The following is a 21,729-nucleotide window of genomic DNA, read 5'->3' on the forward strand; positions in this document are numbered from 1 at the left end:
GCCCTCACCCCACCCTCCTCCTCCCCCGTCGGAGAAAAGACCGGGAGCGGCTCCCGCCGCGCACACTCCGGCTCCGCGGGGGGTGGAGACCATGGTTGGGGCGGCGGCGTCCTGCCGCGGCTCAGCGGGATAGCGCGGGACAGCGCCGCGCACCGCCCGCGGGCCGCCCCGCGCCGGCAGGGGCTGCAGCGGCACGGTAAGGCGGCGGGCAGCGGGGGAGCCGGCGCGGCGGGAGCGGGGGCGCCTCCCGGGGCGTTGGGGCAGCAGGAGGCGGCGCCGGAGCGCGCGGAGCACCCTCGACCCCTTTACGTGAGGGGCTGTGGCGGGCGTTCCTCGCGGCTGCCGTATCCCCGCCGCTGCTGCCCGCCGGGAGCCCCCGGGCGGCGGGGCGCTGTGTCGGCAGCGGTGCCTGGCTGCGGGGCGCAGGCTGCCGGCGGAGCGCCGCGTCGGGGGCGTAATGACAGCGGCAGCTCAGCCCCGCGTGTGCTCTGTCCTGGCGTTTCCATAAACGAGCGAAAACGTCTCGAAGGAGCCCAGTGCCCTGGAGTGCAGTAGTCATTCTTCGGGCAGGGGGAAATAATGAGTGTAGGGGTCTGTGGAGTGCCACCCCCAGCCAGTGCTCTCGGTACAACCGGAGTGTGCAGCCTGGGGAGAAACCGGATCGTTCGGGTTGCAGGGGTGGAAGAAGTAGGAGTAAGGCTCGGATTTTCCTTCCCTGAGCTGAAGTGATATTACCGTTGACTTTTTTTTTGAGCTTTTGGAAGAACCCATAGGTACGACAATGAGGTTGTCTCCCCACCCGCTGGATCAAGGGTGTCTTGTTCCTAAACAGATCAGGCCCTGCATCATGTGTTTATTGCTTCTATAGAACTGAAACAGGGAGTGTCAGCAGGGCAGGCTGATGGAAGAAGATACCAGCTCTTTGAATTTTTGCTGTATTCTTGGAAATACTGTCACTTCTGCCCTGGAACATAATATTCCCGTTCTACAACAAGCGTAAATGATGATTTATAAATAGATCCATTTGTTTATATTGTTCCCTGTGTAGCCATACAACTGTTTACATTGGGAAATGGATTGCTTCATTTCACATTAGCTTATCAGTGCTGGCCCAGGAGTGGCTAAGCTGAAGTTACATGTTCTTGGGCACAGTGCTACTGGAGAGATTACATCAGTAGTTTAAACTTCTGGTGGCTGGCCTGTCTTCTTGTGTGTGCTTCTCTCACAGGCATCAGAAGCTAGTGAAGGTATGGTTGGGGTGGGTAAAAGAGTGTGTGAGGTTGTAGTACAGTGAGGGGGAGATTTGTACCTTTTAATGAAAATGCTTGGTTTATACTATAATGGGACTTTACAGTGTGGGAAAACTTAGATTATTTTTTTCCTGGCAGTGAGGTATCTAGGTGTCCTGACAAAGTCTGTTAAATACCCAAGAGAAGCAAGATCAAGTGAGAAGGGTAGTGGTAGGAGGGAAAAATAGTTCCTTTTGTTTAGGAGTTTCTTGAAAAAGACAGGATTTTTCCCCACAGCCATCCTTGCCCCTGGGATGAAGTTTTTTTTTTTTATTCCCGCCCTTTCCTTGGCCATCATGTCTCATTATCATTATCTTCTTGTGCAATCTGTGTATTATGAGGGGGAAAACCATTTGTGATTGAAATAATACTACAATCATAAGTGTTTCAATTTGATATAACTACTTTCAATAAGCCATCCTTTATGTAAAACAGAGGGTTGATTTCCCCTCATATCTAAATCACCATGATTCATATCCTAGGTGTTGCTAGATCAAATCATGTGTTTGTTGCCTGCAGTTATTGTAGGTTTTTGCCCTTGAAGCGCAGTTTTAAAAGTTACACATTTACACTATTAGAAGTAACACTTACAGACTGGGTTTTTTTTGCCTGATTCAGTATTTTAAGGCAATAATTTGTATGTGGAAAAAAGACTGTATAGTCACTTAAGTTCTTTGGTTCCAAGTGTGGGTTGTTTATTTTTTTTCCCAATAATATATTCCAAGTATTTGTCAGATTTCCTGTGGAGTTTTTTTATAACTTCTGACAACTTTTCTTTCAGTTAAGCCAAAGGACAAAGCTGCTGTCTTAAACATGAGTTTTGGCTGCAGTGTCATACAGTGGGTATGAATGGCTTCAGTGTATCTGCTGTATTTACAAGAATGCTTTCATAGGCTGGCAGAAAACTCGTATTTGCCCTCCCAGTGCTGATTCGGGGAAAAATAATGGGTCTGATCATCCTGCAGCCTGGTCAGCGAGCACAGACCTTTTTCTCTTAAGAGACCTGATGCAGCAGGGGAACTGGAACCTGTTATACTTACCATATTTCCTGTGGATTAGTATCAATAGTTAGGCAATTGAGTTAGTAATCTGTGGATTGATTAGAAGACTTGCTTTTCATTGTGTTCCTTTTTGCATCTTGCGTTACAGAAAGGAAATGGAAAACAATTACAAACTAACCCACCACTCGTTTTGAGTGGCGTAGTGATTCTGCTGTGTCTAACTTAGGCTGTGGTCAGCTGTTCTTTTTATAAGGCAAGATCCTTTTCTGTATTGCTTTGCAGAAACAAGCTCATAAAATTAATTTTGAAGGCGATCAGACAAAAAGATCATAATGATAATGTCTGTTTTTCACTTCTGATGGCTGGGAGGAAGGAGCTGTTGAAAATAGACTTGCTCTTCTGGCTGCTTGCTGCAAAGTGATATGTTTTTTGTATTTCCTAATCAACTGGGATCAGAAATGCTTACAGTTTTTCTCCATATGCAGTCAGCAAATTCTGGAGATAATAAAGATAATATAAAATGGATTTTCAAATAGCTTGTTGTTTGCTGATGGTGCCATTTATAGTGGTTATACCATTAAGTGTATTTTCTAAAAGGCTGAAGAAAAAGAGGAACAGAGAAAGTGAATCAGTATGTCTGGTAACTTTTTATTTACTGTGAAGACAGAATATCTTGCCAAGACTGTTCTAGTCTTGGCATGACTGTTATTTCCTTAATACAGCAACATTTTCACCTTTTCATTCATAGAATATCAAGTGAGTGGTAGCTTGTTGCATTGAAACACCTTGCTGTTATCCTCTGCGTATCACTATGACAGTTCAGTACAACTTCATCCTGTTTATATTGAATGCAAATGACTTGTGATTGAAAAAATGCACTAAAGCTCATAAATACAAACTTTTTCTTCTTCATGATGTCCAATGAATCATATGAAATACTTCAGAATGTGGACAGGTCTTGCAGGTTGTCTGGAAAATTAAGTTCTAACTTACCAGGTTCAGGTGTAATTTTTTTCATTACACACAAATGTTCAGCTTTATTTGGACTGATCACTGCTTTGCTTGTGAACAGCCAGATTCCATAGTTTTGGAGTCATTATTCTTGAATTTCACTTGGAAATTTCACTGACTGTTCTGTTTCTGGAGTATTTGGGTTATTTCGTGTAACCATAAAACTCCAGTTTGAACTACAGGCTATGAAAGCTATCACTATGGTTCTTGGAGACAGTTTCAGCTGACCAGCCTTTGTCTCAACTCTACTCTCTACTAAATAGATCATACATAGCATAAGAATTGTATTCTGTTCTACACATCCAGTCCTTGCAGGCAGCTCTTATAATTAGCCAGAAATATGAAATACAAGGAATATGAAAATGAATTAGGAAAATATATTAAGGCAAAAATCCATCATTAGCCCTTGATAATCAGGTACATACATGAGCAGCTTCTTCCTAGACATATTATTTCTTTTGTTGTTCAGCAGTTGATTTTCTTCATGTTTGATCATTGATGAAGATCTGTGTGTGGATTTTATAATCTCATAGATATTTATATATATATATATATATATATATATATACACTTTTTTATGTGTATGTGTAAAAAACATATGCTGCATAGAACATTTTATGCAATGTATGTGTATAAACATCTCTTTTCATTTCTGTGATGGGGGCAGGTCTGACAAAAGCATCAGAAGTGGTTGCCTTCTGTCCTCCTACCCAATGTTTTCAGTCAGGACTGCCTCCCTGCAGTGACCACACCGGATGGCTGTGGTGATATGGGTGAGCAGAGTCTGTTCCTTGCCCAAATGCACCCTCCCTGGGTGACAGGAGGGGTCTTGCTGCATTCTGTAAAGCAACTGTATTTTTCTGGGCCTGATGCTTCAGACAGTGTTTGTCCTCTTAGGAGGAAAATGAATGGTTTTTCAGTCTGGGTTTCCTTCTATTCCTACAGCTTTCCCTTCATCTCTTTATTCCCGTATTAAGAGATGCATCCATCCAGACAGAATGAGAGCAGTGCTCTGCGACTTGTGTGGTCAGGCTCATAACAGAAACTTCAAGTTCAAGACCAAGCTATGTGCAGTCAGTGTATATATATATATTTAGCCTGTTTTTTTGAGAAAATAGAGATTGCATGCAACTCTCTGGGAATGTCTGACTTTCATTGTTGCTCTCAATTTCTAAACCTTTTGAGCAATTCCAGTTGCATTTGTGAGAGGGTGGTAGCTTATGTCCAATAAACCTACACCTTTTCTGGCAGTAGGTAGCCTCGACAGATGGAAAGATGCCTGCTGAAGGACAGATTGAAGTCTGAACTCTTCCTGCAACTTTGACACACTTTCCTAGGAAACTGGGTTTTACTGGCCCAGTTGCTTACAAATCAACTTATATTGTGTTTCTATTTTTGACACTGTTTAAAGTTATACTGTTCTTTCATTTCTGAATATTTTTGCGACAGTTTTGAATATGAAGAAGAGCAAGTGTTAGTCTTTAGCCCCAAGTAGCTTTATAATATGGCAAAAAGTGCATGAGAAAGGAAAGATTCACTGTTTTTTAAAAATATTTTATTATTGTTCTTCATACATGCCCTGCTTATGTGAATTCCTGTTTGTTAAAATAATTGTTTTAGCTCTTTTATTAATTTCGTTTTGTAATAGCAACTCTTTAGACACCAGAAACATTTTTTGTAGTTGTATCGTATAAAAATTGTTCCCCAAATGGAACAAGATTTAATAGGATACAAACTGAAACAGTTCAGTCTTATTTCTGTATTTCTCCTCAGTGTTTGTTTTCTGTAAACAGACTCTGTGTGAACCTTTCAGTTAGCTGATCACTTTTGCACACTGCTATCTGTTGAATACATCTTGTGGTCTTTGTTTGTCTTGTCATGCTGACTTGATTAATGTTGTACCATCATCTTCCTTCATGAATAATGCATTTCCTATCATGCAGTTGAGCCTAGAGGAGAAGACACCTACACCTACTTTCTTAGATTAATTATGCATTACTTTTACCTTTGATGTGTACTCTATTCTTACTTTTGTGGAAAAAGTGCTGACCAAAAGATACATGTTGAGGGTGTATAAGGTATGTTAGATTTATGGAAAGGCAGCCCATATTTAAATAAAAACAACCAAACCAAGCCCCAGCTTTTATTAGAGCTTCCAGGTTTTTTTTTTTTTTTTTTTTTACTTCTGATATTTATTGATAACTTGTATTTTGAAAGGTTTTCTGGTGATTTCTCTCTACTTTAAATCACCAGGTTTTGCTGGTGTCAGTTACTTTTTTAGTTGTGTGTGTGTGTGTGTCTAGTTTTCTAGCAAAGATGTGACAGTATTCATTAGGCCTCACTGTTGCTGGAAAGCTGTGAGAGGTAGGATAAACTCAGTCACAGCTGTAGGATGCATGTGCCAGCTCAAATGGGCTGTTTATGATTATTCCATCTTGTTGTTTGGTCTCATTGATCCTCAGGACCACACTTGGAGCCTGCTGGGCTTTGGCTTGCTCCAAACACTGAGCTGACGTAAGCTTTGTGCCTCAGGTAAAACAGAGCAGTCCTCTCTTCCTGTTAATCACTGAAAGGTGAAATTGATACAGGTTAAGCACAACATGATGGTGGACCTTGTAGTTGCTACAGGAGCTGAAGCCAGCTGCTTCCTAAGGGTGTAGTATGTATTATGTATAGTTCTGATGGTAAGCACTTAAAAACCTTCAGAGCATATGGATGCTCATCCATTCATACTCACCTGCAGGATGTAAGTTTATCTCAGGGCTACAAACCTGTTTGTTTCTCTTTACTATGTGATTTGACAATCCCTGGCCTTGGGGAAGGTTGTGCTGGAAGAATTGGTGCTGTGTGAAGCTTGCTCAAAGCAGTGCTGCTGACCCTGGCACTCCTCCATGCTGTTGGTGGCTCTGCTCTGTGTGTTTGCTTGTGCCATGTATTTTGGATCCTTGTGGCTCTGAGGGAGCCATTCTCTGCAGTGTGAGTTCATCCTTCTCTCCCCTGTAGTATTTCACCTCTGTTGCTTGTTGAAGCAAACAGCTTGGCTCCATCAAACTGCTGCTGTCACGGGGCATCAGCTGTGGTGGTGTTCAGAATATGTAACGTCATGTCGTCTGTCTCCTTTCTTGCATGATGTAATGTCCCACTGGAGTAGCAGCGTTGGCCATTTACTTTGAATGGATTTATGTCTGAAAATCCATTCTTAAATGTTTTACCACTGGCTTTTATTGAGGGTGAAACACAATAGCTCTTAGTGGTTTTAATGTCGTAACCCCTTTACATCTGTAGAGTCACTAGGTGTGTGATAAGCCATTTCTCTGTCTTCTGTTCTCTTTTGTTCTAGCTTGTCATTGTCTTAAAAATAAAATCTCACTTCAGAGGGAGCAACAGGGTAGTTCTAATTTCAGTTGATGTTACCTTGATTTTTGACTAAATATGTATGACAAATTCATAGACAACTCATAAATCCAAAGAATGTGATACCTTTTTAGCAAACTGTCAGTTAGTGCTAAATATTTGCATCAGTCACTTCACATTTCCACTAGCTTCTTAGAAAGGTGAACTTCACAGATTTGAATAAAATATAATGTTTGACTGTGTTCCCTGCTTTTCAATTTAGACTACTGTTGTGAAGCTTTCTTGCAGTTACAGATGTATGTGTTTTCAGGGGCTGCTTTTTTTTTTTTTTTGTAAAGTTTACTGTTTTGCTCTGTCTTCTCTGAAAGGTCTGCATGGGGTTTTTGGGGGGTTTCTTTGGTTTGATTTTGTTTCCTGTCCTGCATAATTCTACTGTTTTGGTCAATACTGTACTGTACTGGACCAACACAGGCATGTCCTTGTAACTTTTATTAATAGGAATAGTTGCTTTTGGATGGGATGATTTACCACAGCTGCCAATATAAGGAAGAGTCAAACCATCATGCCCCTTCATTGTGCTAATAATAGTGATGTATCATTTTGCTGGCTGGCAAGACTGCTGTTAGTGGCAGCTTCAGAAGGGATTGCTGCAAGGGCAGTGAGGATCTCTGCTTTCTCCCTTTCGCCTTAGTATCTTTTCTCGTGCAGCTTCATTTCTCATCCCGTGAGACTGAGCCCATCCTCTTCATTAAAATGACAGTGTATTTTCACTGTGCTATCAACCAATTCTGATCTTGAACTGTGGAAGGGCAAAGATGGTGCTATTTTTGGAGGGGAAAAAAAAAACCACAACAAACCCTGCAAAACAAAACAGTTTTTGTGCTGTGCTGGACAGGATGTTACTGAAACTATAACCTGGAGAGTTCCAGGGTAAAACAATATGTGCACATAAGGATGTCTTATCAAAATCGCCTCAACTAATGTGAAAATGCATTTGTTTTCTCAATACCAAGGGAATTTCCATGTGATTGCCTTAACTTGGGACTTATTCAGCCCTACTGGTTATGAAGAATTCACAGTATCTGGAGCTTTATGGGAAAGAGAGGAAATAATTCTCTTAAAATCTTTACAGTCAAAGAAACTTAAAACAAGCAGGCTTAAATGACAGACAGTATGGGTCTAAGCTCTTGGAAATTGCTGAAAGGCTGCAGAAGGTTAGTATCTGTCCATCAGCAAATAGGTCCTCCTAGAAATGTGTGGGAAATGCTTTGCGGCAGTTGTAGACCTGAGTTTAGGTATTTCATATTAGCTAAAGTCTTTTGTGTTTGCTGTCCAACTGTTTCAGTGCTTGGGTGGGAGAAATCAGAGGTTACTCAATGAGATTGTTCCCAGGCATTCGTCAGGCTTTGATTTTTTCATTTAGTGAAAATACATAGAACTCCACTACCGGAAAACAGTAAATGCTGTAACAAGAGAATAAAGAATAATTTTAAAGACTTGTGTTCCTATTTTATATCGACACTTAATTTTTGAATATGTGCATCCAATAAAGTGCGTCGTTTTAATGCATTTATTGAATGCTCAAAAGGGCTTTGTAATAGAACCTTCTGTGATTTGCATAATTATGTTCTTAGGGAGTCCAAGTGCCAAATTGACTTTCTCTTTAATTGAGGTGGCTCCTGATATTTAAAACTATTACATACCTACAGTAATGGAAAGTCTGCAGGGATGAGAAAAGATTCCCTCAGAGAGCTTTTTTCCTGAATATACTGTTTTCATATTTCTTTAAAACAAGTTACTTTTCATAATAATAATACCAAAGGCCTTCTCTAGTTTCTTCTCCTCCATATTCTTCCTACTCAGCAGCCATTCAGTACATAGAAATAAGGAAATGAGGATATTTCGAAATAGGGATACTTTGCATAAATTATTTCCAAAAATATTTGCTGGATTTGAATGTTGACATTTTCTTTGGATGTTAACAGTTAAGGAGTATAATGAAACAGTCAAAGAAAAAAAAAGATATGAATTCCTCAGAAAACAATAATGTAAATACAGTGATTTTCTTTTCAATGCAGTATACTTTTGTAGATATCACCTATTCCGGGAAAGTACCACAAATGCAAAGTATGCAGATGCAAAGAGTGGCTTTGGGGCAGTATGTCCCAAAATGACCAAATCTTGGATATCTGATGGTACAGTTTAAACTGTATGAACTCTTAATGTGTGAAAGCTTGATGAGTGAAGGCTTGAAGACCGATGAGTGAGCAGTGCTGTATGATGGGAAAGATGTGAGTTATTCCAGAATCCTCTCAAAAGGTTGTCTGGTTTTAGCCATGAAGGCAGCCAGGTTGAGTGGCCTTTGGCTGCTGTGGTGGGAATTACAGTATTGCATGCCTTGTCATAAATGAGCACACAGGGAAGGGGCTGTGTGCTCTGTATGTGGAGCTGTATTTTCCTTCATGATAATTCCTATTTGGATCTTTTCCCTCTTTTCGCACAGTCCCTGTGTGTGTTCTCCTGTGTGTGTTAGGAGGGTGCTGTTGGTTAGTTGACTTGATTTTAAGACTCCAGACTTAGTTTTGAGGCAGAAAACTGAAGATAATTTGCATATGTAATTCCCTTTTCCATCCAAGAGCCATAGTCCTCTCTTAACTGGTAGAGTGCTTTTGGGAAATGTCTGATATGGCACAAGATATAGAAGAGTACGGACAGTCACCTTGAGACAGCTGTCCTCCAATAGGCATAGGGAGACGATCCCCAGAAGTTCCAGGGTTACAGGGAGTATATGCTTTGGGATAATGCCATTTTATCAATTTCTTCATTTCTTCTTGCCTCCTGTTTTGTCTTTATTTTGGCTGTGCAGCTCACTGCCAGTCGCAGTGGTGGAGCCATTGCCAAGTTAGTCCATCTGGCTTAGCCTATGCAAAATGCAGTTGTACCTCAGTTCACATCTGCGCCTCTTCCTGTGTTGTGGGGCCATTTTGTAGCCTGAAAGGAGTTGCCCAGTGTGTTTCTCTTCACCCAGTACACCTCGTGTGTGGTCAAGTTTCAAGAAGGAAGGAATGTGAATCTATGGTCTTCAAAACGAAAGAGAGCATTTCCTTTTTTTTTTCTTTCAGTCAAATACCTTGTGTGTCTCAATGTATCTGAGATTACGGGCAACTTCATTGGTCCATTTGTGATTGACTGACAAAATGAGGTCAGGTTAAGTCTGTGTTGATTTCTAGGTCAGACTGAACCTTAGACCCTTCTTTAGTTTAATTTCTCTCTAGCACTTGTAAATGAACAATAACTTTAAAAATACATGCTCATGAGGGAATTGAAAATGGGTTTATGTTCTCATACAATTATGAGAAAGTTGCAAAATTTAAACTGTTTTTACACGTCACTCAGATCCCAATTATGGTCAAATTATTTTAATATTTTTCCCTAGGAAATTAGACTGGCCATGTGGAAAAAGCATTTTCTTTTCCCAAAAAATTATTATTTTTTGAAATGGTGTGATATGCCTACCTCTACCTTTTTATAGGAAAATATACAATATTTAGTCAACGTGACTACATTTGGGGATCTTCTGGAAGGCTTAGAAAAGCTTATCTGGTAAAATGAATATGTAATTGTGATTTCATTATTTTAACCATAGGTTTTGATTGTTTGTTCTTCTTTGGAGGGAAGAATAAATACAGGGAAGACATTTTCCATTTCAGCTTTTTAATAAGCAGGTGTGTGGGGAATTGTCTTCTCACAGAGGCTCAGTTCTGTGTGCTTTTTTATTATATATATTATAATAAACCTGATAGTTAAATCCAGCCATCTCTTCTTAAAAATTTAAAATGACAAAGCTTCTTTAGAAGTGCATCCAAGAGTTAGTAGAGTAGTAATAGCTGTCAAGTTCAAAGCAAAGCTAGCAATTAAATCTTCTGGCCTATCATGCTAGAAATGTCTTAAATTTCCCTGTTTTCAGCACACAGTATCTCCTGTATTAGTATGAATGGATCTATTAAAATGCCTTTTATCACTGTGCTTTGAGCTTTTCTGTCTATATGAAATCATGTAACTGCTTTCTGTAAAAAACCTTTAAAGACCTTCCCACATGTGATCTGATGAAAAGCACCTCACTGTTGGGAACCAGCCAGTGAAATAGCTGTTGAGCCGTGGTAACCTGAATATCGCTTGCCAAGAGAAAATGCTGTGGGATGTGTAAACCAGAGGGAAGAAGGGGATGTGGCAGGTGGGTAGCTTCCTACTCTGCTTCAGCGAATCCATGGGAATTTCATCTCCTGGCTTGAGCCAACAGCATACTTAAGCTGGCACTGTGCAGCAAGGAGCTTTACCCAGAGTTCATAAGGGCTTCTCTACTCTAAGCTGTATGCTTAAATTTTGCTGAACTTTCCAGGATGTAGCTCTGTGTCTCCTTGGCACAGGCTTTCAATTTGTTTGTGGCCTATTCTTGCACAGCAGAATTTCCCTTTTAAAAGTGTGTTGCAACCCTGGCTGCTGTGGGAGCTGGTGCTGCTGAGGGATCTCATCTTTCACTCTCTTCCCCCTGTGACTAGGGCTGACAGTGTAGGACTGTATGAAATGCTGTCTCCTGACAAAGCTAAGGAGGCTGCTGAGGATATGTTTTGCATAATCACAAGTTGTCACCACTGTAAGTAAAGTGAGAATCCAAATCTGAAATTCCTTCTTGTGCATATAACCTGTCAAACCTCATCCTCTTTGCTGTGTGCCCTTTAGCGTTTGTCCTTGGACCCTGTGGCTGCCAGGCTGTGAGCTGCATCATAAGCTCTGACAGGATGAAGTGGAGAGAGATGAGTTCATGGCCATTTGTGCCTCCTGGCTACTCTTGACTGACACAAAAAAAACAGATCACCCATGGGCTGTCACACAAATATAGAGTAGATCCCACAGTCTTTCTTTCCACATCTGCCACTGGTCCTGTGCTGAGGCTGACAAAGGTTTTTTAATTCTTCTGCCTGTCGTCTTGTGGCTCTGTACAATACAGTTTTCTTTTTAGGAAACCATTATACTACATCAGCAAAAGCCTGCCAGGTGAATGGAGCAGCAGCCAGCTGTAAAATATAAACAGGTAGTTAGGTATGTGTGGGAAATAAACTGAGAATCACAATCCAGGACTGAGTCTAGGCAAGATGCCATTTAACATCTTCATTTCTAAGACAGAGGCTTAAAAAAAAGCATTCAATTATGCTGTTTACCAGATTGTAATAAAAAGTAAGTAGCCACAAAGGATGATTTATTTCTTTTTGATAAGTAAAACCAAAGGTATACATACAGGATGTAGCTGTTCAGGTTTCTTGGTGAAAAGTTTTCCAGACGTGAAGCATGAGGGACTGCATCCTGGAGAACAGCAACTCTGCAGAAGTGTAGGGATCAAGCTGGATACAGGACTCTTAAGGTATCAATGCTCTGTTATAGGAAGGGAAGATAGGACTAATTTAATCCTTGGTTGATGGGATTTATAAAATAAGCATGTTTCCCCTGTCATGATAGAGGTGTTACTAATGACAATAATGCTCAAATTCTGTATTTGATCCTAGTTTTTACATCTTTAAAAGGTCTTTTGAAAACCTTCAGGTGGATAGAAAGAGCCACAATAATTATTAGTGGTGAAAAAATTCCTGGAACTGATGTAATATGGAAAGGGTGGAGTGTGAGCAACTGCTTTTTTTTTCCACCTGCATTTTTAATAGTAGTTACTGGATTCCTGTCCAGGTAATTTTAATACAGACTTCATGTCATCCAAAGATAAATGTCTAAAAAATGTTCAATGGATTGATTAGTCGGGTCATTTTTGTGAGCTAAATTGCTTAGTTGCTGATACAGGATAAAACATTAGTAAAAAATGATCAAGAGAAAAGGCTGAGAAGACTGAGAAGGTTATTAAATTATGAGAAAAGCATTTGGGGGGCAGTTTACATGGATTAAATAGCAATAAAAGAGTTAAAATAGCCGAGCAACATGTGCAGGAGATGACCATTGCTTATGCCCTTTCAGAAATTCTTGAAGTTGAATTCATTTGGTTGAAGCCTGAGAAAAGGAGGAAGATCTTTCAGGATAAAAGGATACAATTTTATAAACCAGGATAACTATTTTATTTGTTTAGGAGATCAGAAAAAAGACTGCATTTTATGTACATTATATGCATGCTCTTTCTGCAGGATTTAGACATACTGCTTCTTGTTGAATATAATGATCAGCCTGCAGGCTGGGGCACTGGCAGGGTGCTGGCTATTTAAGAAGAGCCTCTTGGGAAAGTCTGTATGGGAGGGGAGATAGGTGGTGGTTTGTCCATCTGTGTAGAGCTTAACTTAATAGCTGGATAATTCCAAGGAAATGTCAGAGAGAAGGGTTGAAATTTCCAGTTTGGATAAGGGGAGAGAGTGAGAGACTTGGAGTAGGAGGTAAATCTGTGAGGTCCTTCTGTAGAGAGGATAAACTGAATTTTTGTGGTTGGAAGAGGTTGCCCAGGAGCAAACAGGAGGAGTGACAAAGACTGCTGATAAAGAACTATTTGCTTCCTCAGGATCTCTCCTGCCTTTGCAAGATAGAAGTGGGAGAGAGGCCCCCAGGAAGGCAGCGCTGGTAGAAAGGTTAGTGAAGTGCTGAGCAAGGTGCTGGCAAGGACAAGGTTTTAAGAGGAAGAAGGAGATTAGGAGATGCATAAGTCAGATGAAGCTGATGCAATGACTGAGAGCGCTGGCCCAAGACAAGTTGTGTGTTAAAAAGGAGAGCTGGCAAAAGCGATGAAAAACATCTGTGCTAGAGCTTTAGGAAATGAGTTTGAAAGCAGCTTAAGCACTAACCATACCCTGACAATTCAAGAGACTGAACATCTTAGCTGCTTTGACAAGAAAGTGTGTTGTACTCAATTCTTTTACTTTCCTTTCTAAATTTTCCTCCTCCCATTTAGAGTGATAAACATAAGTAGAAACATTGTCTGAAGAGCTAAATGGAAATGTGAACATCTGTAGCTCTTCAAACCAGTAAATTACCCTTCCTGCCATTAGAGAAAGTGGTGAATCTCGAGGTTTCCAGCCCAAGGCAGGTTGTATGCCTAGGCAGTATTTGTTATCCATGTAAAAGCTACTTATCTTGCTGTCGGGGTACTTGGAAAATGTGTAATAATTTGTGGTGTTCAGGTTAACAATCTGATATATCCTATGGACCTTCTGACCCCGAAGTATAGGAAACAGTTTTTTTATTTTGCAAGTTGATAGGCCATAATGAAAATAAATTTTGATTTTCTTCCTGAAATGTCAAGATAATTTAGGAAGAGGGCAATAACAATTTTTGTCAGTTTTCTTAATTTTCAAGCAAGATTTGTTTTAAAGAAGTAGGAGGGGAAAATTGAAGTGAGGAAGATGTGGAAGAGGTGAGAGGGGAACCTTGTTTTGGTGACACACCTGTTGGTTGAATAACTGATCAGTAGTTTAGAATTTTAGAGTACATGTATCTGAGCTTTTTTTTGAGCACTGGTTGCCTGAGTAACAGTAATTACTATTTGTTTTTTCTAAAAGTATGGTCGATATTTTTCCCATATCACATCTCCCTCTAAATGGAAATCAGTGGAGGATGAGAATGCTGCAGGAATTAAATACTTTTAGGAGTTTTAAATGTTAAGGCATACTCCAGTAATTACAAATATTTTTAAGTAGCATGTTGTTTAAAACTTAAGATGAATAAGGAAGATGAGAATTTTGTGTATTTGGCTATAAACTTATTCCAAGCTGCATTTTTTTAATATTTGATAACAAAAGGCAGATTTTATGTTGAAAATCTACATACTTCGTTTGAGTAAATAAGTTTTATGAGTATTTGTTGGAAAGGAACTCAGCTGATGGTTTATTTCTGAGAAAAAACACTACTGGATAAATCTGAAAAATGGGAAATAGCTTGCAGTGAAAGTAGGACTCCTGCCAGTTGCTGTTTTCTGAATTCATAGAATTATACAATTGTTTAGTTGAAAAAGACCTCTAAGATCATCAGGTCCAACTGTTAACACAGCACTGCCAAGTCCACCACAAAGTTTTGTCTGCTAACACTGTGCTATCACACAATTTTAAAAGCTACTTGGCAAAATGGAACTCTCAGTTCTGGTTTTATATGGTCAGTTGAAATAAAATGTGACCCTTATCTTTTGTCTTTCAGGCTTGTCTAACACTACCAAAATCACAGACTGGTTGGTGCTTTCTCATGGGATCCCTGTGACTGACAAAGGAGAGATTGTTGTGGTAGGTGTTTGCCTTGACTGTCTTGATAACACTTGGCCTTGGGGCACAGACAGATGCAATTTTCAATGCAACCACGCTTTCTTAGGACTCTTATGCCAACAGAAGCTGTGAGAGGGGGAAAAACACACCTGAGAGATGGGTTTTGCAGTCTTTGGAATTGCTCTTGTGGTTCCCCATAAAAGTGGAAGCCACATAGCCTGGGGTAGTATAAAAGGGGGGAATTTGTCAAAGTTTGCTTTTAATTATGGAGCTCTACCATGAAAAGGGTTGGTTCATTTACCAAAGAAATGTAGGAAAACAACCAAATCTGCATTCTAATTAGCTTCCTAGCAAAATCCAAGTCACAGAGACTTGTTTCATATCAATCCTCAAAGCTTAATCAATCCCCAAAGTTTAACGGTACCACCTAAAATGAGCTCACCAGGCTTTCATTTTTAAATCTCAACATAGATATGTGTGTATATATATACACATGTATAAAAATATAACTTCATCTCTATAACAGAGCCTGTTGTGCTTTCATATATGGTTTTTGATTTAATAGTTCCCTTTCCTGTGTACTCCATATGTCCCACGTACTTCATATTCCACATAAAGGAGAGAGATAATAAAGTGATTTCCTTTTTGAGATAGCTACAGTTCTATATGTACACCATAGCAAATTATTGATATAAATGGTAAATGTATCTCCAGTCAAACAAAAAACATAGCACATATTTAGTTTCAGATCTTTTAGAAGGCAGCAGAACTTGTGTGTAAAAAATTAAAACCTGTCTGTTTCTCTGTGGTTTGGGAAAGGTCATCCTGTGAATATCACTACAGCTCCAAGTTCTGCAGTATGCTTGCTCTAATATATAGCTATATGCAGAAATAATAGCATTTTTAGATTTTTTTATTTGCTTGAGCTTGTGACTTTCTGTTGGTAGATTTCCATTTTTCTAAGCAATGCTGCTTTTGCACACAATCATTTTCTGGAAATATTACTAAAAAGTCATACACTTACTAGCAAGATTGTACAATTTTTCCCCTCCTTTTCTTTGAAACTCATGTTCTTGGCTTAGTTATCAAAGTGTAATAGTGTTCTTACTTGACTCCTTTTGACTACAGGAAAGACCTCTTGTGAAAACATAATCATACCCTCATTGGCTTATATTTAAGTATTGAAGATTTAATGTAAAATCTGTATGCTCTCCTTGAGTAACATATCTTAATATAAAAAAGTATTTCTTAATTATATAGCTAGTTTAAATATTTTTCATCTGTTTTTTTTTCTGCTCCATTTTTAATACTAAGTGTAAAGGTCTGTATTTTCATGCCTTTTTTAGAAGCAGAAAATCTCAGTGGGAGGGGGGAAGAAGAGAGATAACATATATTTTGAAACCAAAATGTCTGATACTGTTTTTCATATCCCTTGCTTAAAAAAAAGTTGAGGTTAAAAAAATAAATCTACAGTTATATTGTTTTTGTCTTTAACTAGTTGTTTTAAAATTTAAATACAGAGAAGCAGAAATACTTTTTTTTTGTCCTTCACAGTGCTATAGTTAGTTCCTTTCATAAACTTTCAGCTAACAAGTAACCAGCATTTTTCCTACTTTTAGAAAACTATGCTAGAAACATCATTCATTCCTGATACTTAGAAACTTGAAGAAAATCTTTATAAGAAGTAGGAAATGGCAAGTTTATACATGTCTGTCCTTGGGGTCAATGATTTCTTGAAAGAGTTCCTCTCCCACTTAGTGATGTACTTTGCCCTGCATCATGGGTATTCAAGGAGTGACCATAGCTCTTCTTGATCTCCTTGTGGGAAGCTAAATGACCCCAAGGTCCCTCAGCCTCTCTCTCCCCCTTCCTTCAGCTCTCCATCCCTCTCCTGAAGAGTCCTGTGCCTTCAGGCATAATGGTCTTCCTCTGCACCCATTCACCACTGTGTTCTTTCAGCAGTGCAGCTTGTTCTGTTCTCACCTTGCTGTTTGTTTAGTTTTCTCCTGAAGTACCTCTAAAGATGCTCAGACTTCTCCAGGCACCATATCCCATTTTCTGAAAGACGAGGGAAAAATCTCTCAGGAGCTGTGTCCATTGTCTTGGAAAAGTATGCATAACTGGTCAGTCTTTTTTTCATTTTCTCAAACAAGAGGAAACCTAATTTGAGTGTGATATGTTCTGGCAAAAGTCAAACAATTGTGAACTTCTATGATCTTTCCTGGCCTTCAGTCAGTGTGAGGGCAACTCTGACATCTTGTGAACATACACAGTTAAAATGTGCCTTGAGTTCCTGAATCTTTCTGCTGCCTTCCAACCCTATTTCACTGAAATGGCTCTAAGGGATTACTGAAATGGAATATGTCCTGGCAGAGATCTCTACTGGAAAATATTTGTGGCATACAGATGATCATGAGGTATTTGTGTAAAGAACAAGAACATGCCATACATAGCTCAGATGATTAATACAAAGCAGAGGAGCATTGCCCTCTGATTTTCCTCATCTGGCAGGCAAGATCCTGCCACTCCTGTCTGTGTGATAATGAACACAGGGGGACAGCTCATTGATTATTCCTAAGCATCTAAAGAGGCTTGTGCTCTTGTCATATTTAGACATGCTTTCATAGCTTGCTCCTGCTCATTAGTAGGGAGAGAAGGGAGCAGATGGGGAAAGTCAGAGTGCCAGTAAAATGCAAAATTCTTCTCTAATCATCTAGTGTTGGCTTGAAATTGTCAGATTTTCTATTAGAGTTGATAATTTCTGTCCATTGTTTGTAACCTTAAAGTAGTTCTAATGTTTCATTTCACTGTGGAAGGAAACAATCAAAATACTTTGGCTTTGCTTCAGATAAAGATGTTTTCTAAGTAGCTGTCTGTAACCTTAATGGCAGTTGAGACCTATATAAACTGAATCATTGTACCATAATTTAATGACAAGTGTGTGATTAAGATCTAGTGATACAGCAATAATTTGAATTCTTATTATAATCATTATTATTTTATGTCTTATAGCAGTAGCCAGAGACAACTTGGCTCGGTCCAACATGCGAAACTGTTAGCTAAAATAAATTTTGATAAAGATGTAAATATCTGTCTACAAACGTCAAAGTGTTTTTTCAGCCTGTGACATAAAGAAAGAATTACATTGTGGAGGTGACAAACTCATTCTGTGATGTCAGCCACAAAATAAAATTTATTTTTAATTATAGTTAATGAAACAAGATGAAAAACTAGATGTATGTATTTGCCTTAGTCACAAAAAATCTTCCCCACTAATAAAGAAGGGTTTGAAGGTGGGAAATACTTATCAGTATGCAAAATTTTTAAAAGTAAATTATCTCTGCTCATTCTTAAGCCATCTGCATTTCTTTGTTTACCTGGCTACTTATGTGTTTGGGTCTGTGGCTAGCTCAGATCAACATGGAAGTGGTTCTGACCAGGCATGGCCTTCTCAGCCTTCATTGCTTTTAATTCTTAGTTATAAATGCCCCTCTGCTGGTGCAGAAGAACTTAGCATCCTATGAAATAAATAGCTGTAGATTGCATTTCTGAGGCTTTGTTTCAAATGTTGGAGGGTTTTTTCCTATATTTCTGTCATTATGTTGTTGCAGCAGGTTTTTTTTGAAAGCAGTATTAGCTTCTAACACAGGAATGTTTTGGCGTCGTACCATGTACCAAAACCTGATCAGGAGTTACTTCTCACCTCTTCTGAAGTTTGTAGGTCAAAGTCTGGCTGTGAATGTTTACTTTTTATACGGATGCTACGTATATGTGACATTGGCTTTCTGTAGTTTGTTCCAGGTTCTGTAAAATTGATCACTTTTCTGTTAAGAGGGGATTGCAAGAGTTAGTGGTGTTGGGAATGGTTAATTTTCTCCAGCTCAGCATGTAAGAAAGGAAATAGAGGACACTGACTACTACAAATGTACAAAGTATTAAATGTGCTGAAATGTACTGGCAATGTATGAAGCAAGGAAAGAGGTGCAAGTCAAGACACTTGTCTGCTGTTTGTGTATTTTGACCTTTATAAAGTTAAGTAACCACTGCACGCCTTGCAGCAATTTTTTGTCTTCTGCAAAAGAATCTCGTTGCTGCATAACAGTCAGTTCCTAAGCTTTCACAAGCTTTCTTCCACTTTTTCTATTTTTTTTAATGCAATGTACACAACTCTTTTACAGCAGTACTTGAGAAATTTTCTTGTCCCTAGATTCAGACATTACAGTGGAACCTCTAATTTTCTCTGATCAGTTTTCCATTCTCCTGGTAAGGTATTGATCCTAGTAAGGATCGACAGCTCTTTCTATGTTCCCTGTCATGTCAGTATTACTAAATCTTCCTCCTATCCCTAGGAGTTACAAATTCAGCTCTTCCTGCTTTCTTCTGGCTTGCATTTTGCATGTCTCAATCCAGTTTCACTTTTCTATAAAATTTGCTGCTTGGCTTGAAATAACACTGCAGTATAAGAACTGCCAATGGGAATGAAACTGCTAGAGAGATCTGGATCTCAGAGAGGGAAACTGCCCACTTCATCCCTTTCCTTTTCTGTCATGGTAAAAGGCTGATTTACAGCTTGCCATATTATTCAGCAGTCCTTTTAATGTCTCTGTTATAAATTGGGGTGCTGGTTGCCATTTCTGTCAAACCTTGAGTTCAGGCCTGGGGAGGAAGCAGATTGGTGGCTGGTCTGTCAGGCATAAGCTGAGCTGCACAAGCAAGCTGGTTTTCTCAGGGCATATGGAAAGAACTTCTCCAGGCACTTGGGAGCCCTCTCAAACCTCAGCGCTTTCTGTTCCAAGCCCAACAGCTACTTTTCAATACTGCTTTCTTTAACTAAACAGCAAAACCAGTCTCCACAGAAGAAAACATTTCATTTTGAGTGTTAGTAGGGAAGGCACGAGAGAGCACAAACTGTCTCTGTCACAGGATAATTATATTGTCTTATGCACTACATACCACTTTGCCTGCTTTTCCCATCTGCTAATTCTCTGACCACTGCTGTCTTTGCAAGAACCCAGACCTCCTGGTTATTTCAGGTTATTTGTAGCATCCTCTTCAAGCCAGCTCAGGTGATTCAGTTCTGTGGTTAGAAGTTAAGTTCAGTTTGTTGCTCAGTATTAAAGTGTTGTGCCCAAGTATGAGAACCTGTATTACTGTTCAACACCCGCATGAAGAGGTCTCTGCCCAGCACTCTGAATTCTTACTCTAGTGCCATTTATCTGTGTCCTTAATTCATTCTTTTTATAGTGCTTAAATTTTTTATGTTTTTAAAATCTTTATTAGCTATTTTTACAAATGGTTGGTTACTTTTATTAATTTCTAACAACCACATGGTTAGAAGCCACATGTGGTCAGCTTTTGCTTTATATGTGTTTAAATCTAATATTTGGATGCTTCCTGGTCTACATATCCTTCTCATTTTCACCATCTCCCATGGGTCTTCTTTAGTGGTGTTTGGGGTTTTTTGTTCTTTTCAAGTACAGATAGATTATGAATATGCTGGTAGTTACTGACCTAGTTGTTCTGTGAGTCATATTCCCAAACTCCCCATTAACTCAACTGCATGACTTCAGCTATTAGACTTCACAGGTTTACAGTTTATGTATGCCTTGGCTTACAGCTGGTCTGCTATATCTGATGCTAAATCCTCCCTATTCTCCATCTAGAACAGTTTGGTGTGGCTGAAAACAAACCCTGAATTTATTCTGTTGCATTATAGGGTCTTCCTACACTGCCCTGCTCTAGCCTTTCCCAGCATAGTGAGTTCTGAAGGCCACCAAGCACCTTGGTTCAAGTTGTGATGCTCTTGCTCCCATCTGTGCTCACCAGTCTAAAGGAGATGCACTGCTTTGTGTCTCCAGCTTTTAAAGGAATGGCTTGTTCCAGCTCCTTTGGAAAAGCAGCAGCCAGCTCCTGTGCTCCTCCCTCTTGTTTATTTTTTAAAGTAGCACTGCTTTGCTCTTGAATCTATTTAATTAGTTTCCTGCTGGAAAGAAACTCAAGGGCTGCCTTTGCAAATTAACTAGGACAAAATACTCTGTTAGCAGACAATGTAGGATTTACCCAAAGATTTCAGAAAATAAATGTGGGATACCTTTGATGGTTAAACAGTTGTTCTGTTCAAAGAACAGTTGTTCTTTGATGATAGGCTCTTGACATTAAATACACAACATGTTCCAGGTTTAGTTCCTTCCTGAAAGCTTTTTTTTTTTTCTGTGTAGTTTTAATATTGACAAATTATTTAATCCCAATAACATGTCAAACTTTTAAGTCCTAGTCAAGAATTTACTGTCTTGGTCAAAGAAAAAAAAAAACCAACAAAACCTAGAGAATGACTTAAGACCTGTTACACAGGTCAGTCATGTGGTAGACTATATTTAGGAACATTAATAGTCATATTTAAAATGAAACTTCTATTATTGGCCTCCTAGATTGCTAGGTGCAATAACTTCAGAGAAAGAAAGAGCAATCAGATTGAGTTTGTTACTAGGAATATCTAAAAACCAACCACAAAACCTAATTTTAAACAGTGGGTTGTAATCCGTGCTGTTTGGTTTAGAACCCCTTCAGCAATTCCTTTCTAAATGTCTGTTTTAAACCAGTATGTCAGACTTCTGGCTGTTTTTTCACAATGTCCTGGCCATAAAACACTTTGACCATTAAAGTAAATAGGAAAAAGTAACAACTAAAGAACTTAAAAAAAATACGTATTTTTTTAAGTACAGTGGATTCCCTTTAAATAAAAGGTATGTTTGAAGAGGTGGGTGGTGGTGTGTGTGCCATGTTACTTGGTTGGAACCATAATGAACAACCTCATCTGTGATCTTCCCAGCAGCTGGAAAG

The 21,729-nt window shown here is 39.3% G+C and overlaps 1 protein-coding gene across 4 annotated transcripts in view; it reads left to right on the forward strand.

Moving 5' to 3' along the window:
• Positions 1-21,729, forward strand: part of RNF144A (ring finger protein 144A) — a 62,985-nt gene continuing 41,256 nt past the window's right edge. Inside the window, exons 1-3 of one of the 4 annotated variants that reach the window (XM_053972224.1) lie at positions 4-196; positions 13,203-13,269; positions 14,828-14,910. The gene's annotated coding sequence lies outside the window, so the exon portion shown is untranslated. Of the gene's footprint in view, positions 197-1,122; positions 1,248-13,202; positions 13,270-14,827; positions 14,911-21,729 lie in introns of those variants that run through there. The other 3 variants (XM_053972226.1, XM_053972223.1, XM_053972225.1) reach the window with 3 other exon arrangements.

The sequence above is a fragment of the Vidua macroura genome, chromosome 3 (genome assembly GCF_024509145.1).
Source record: "Vidua macroura isolate BioBank_ID:100142 chromosome 3, ASM2450914v1, whole genome shotgun sequence".
Classification (NCBI taxonomy): Eukaryota; Metazoa; Chordata; class Aves; order Passeriformes; family Viduidae; genus Vidua; species Vidua macroura.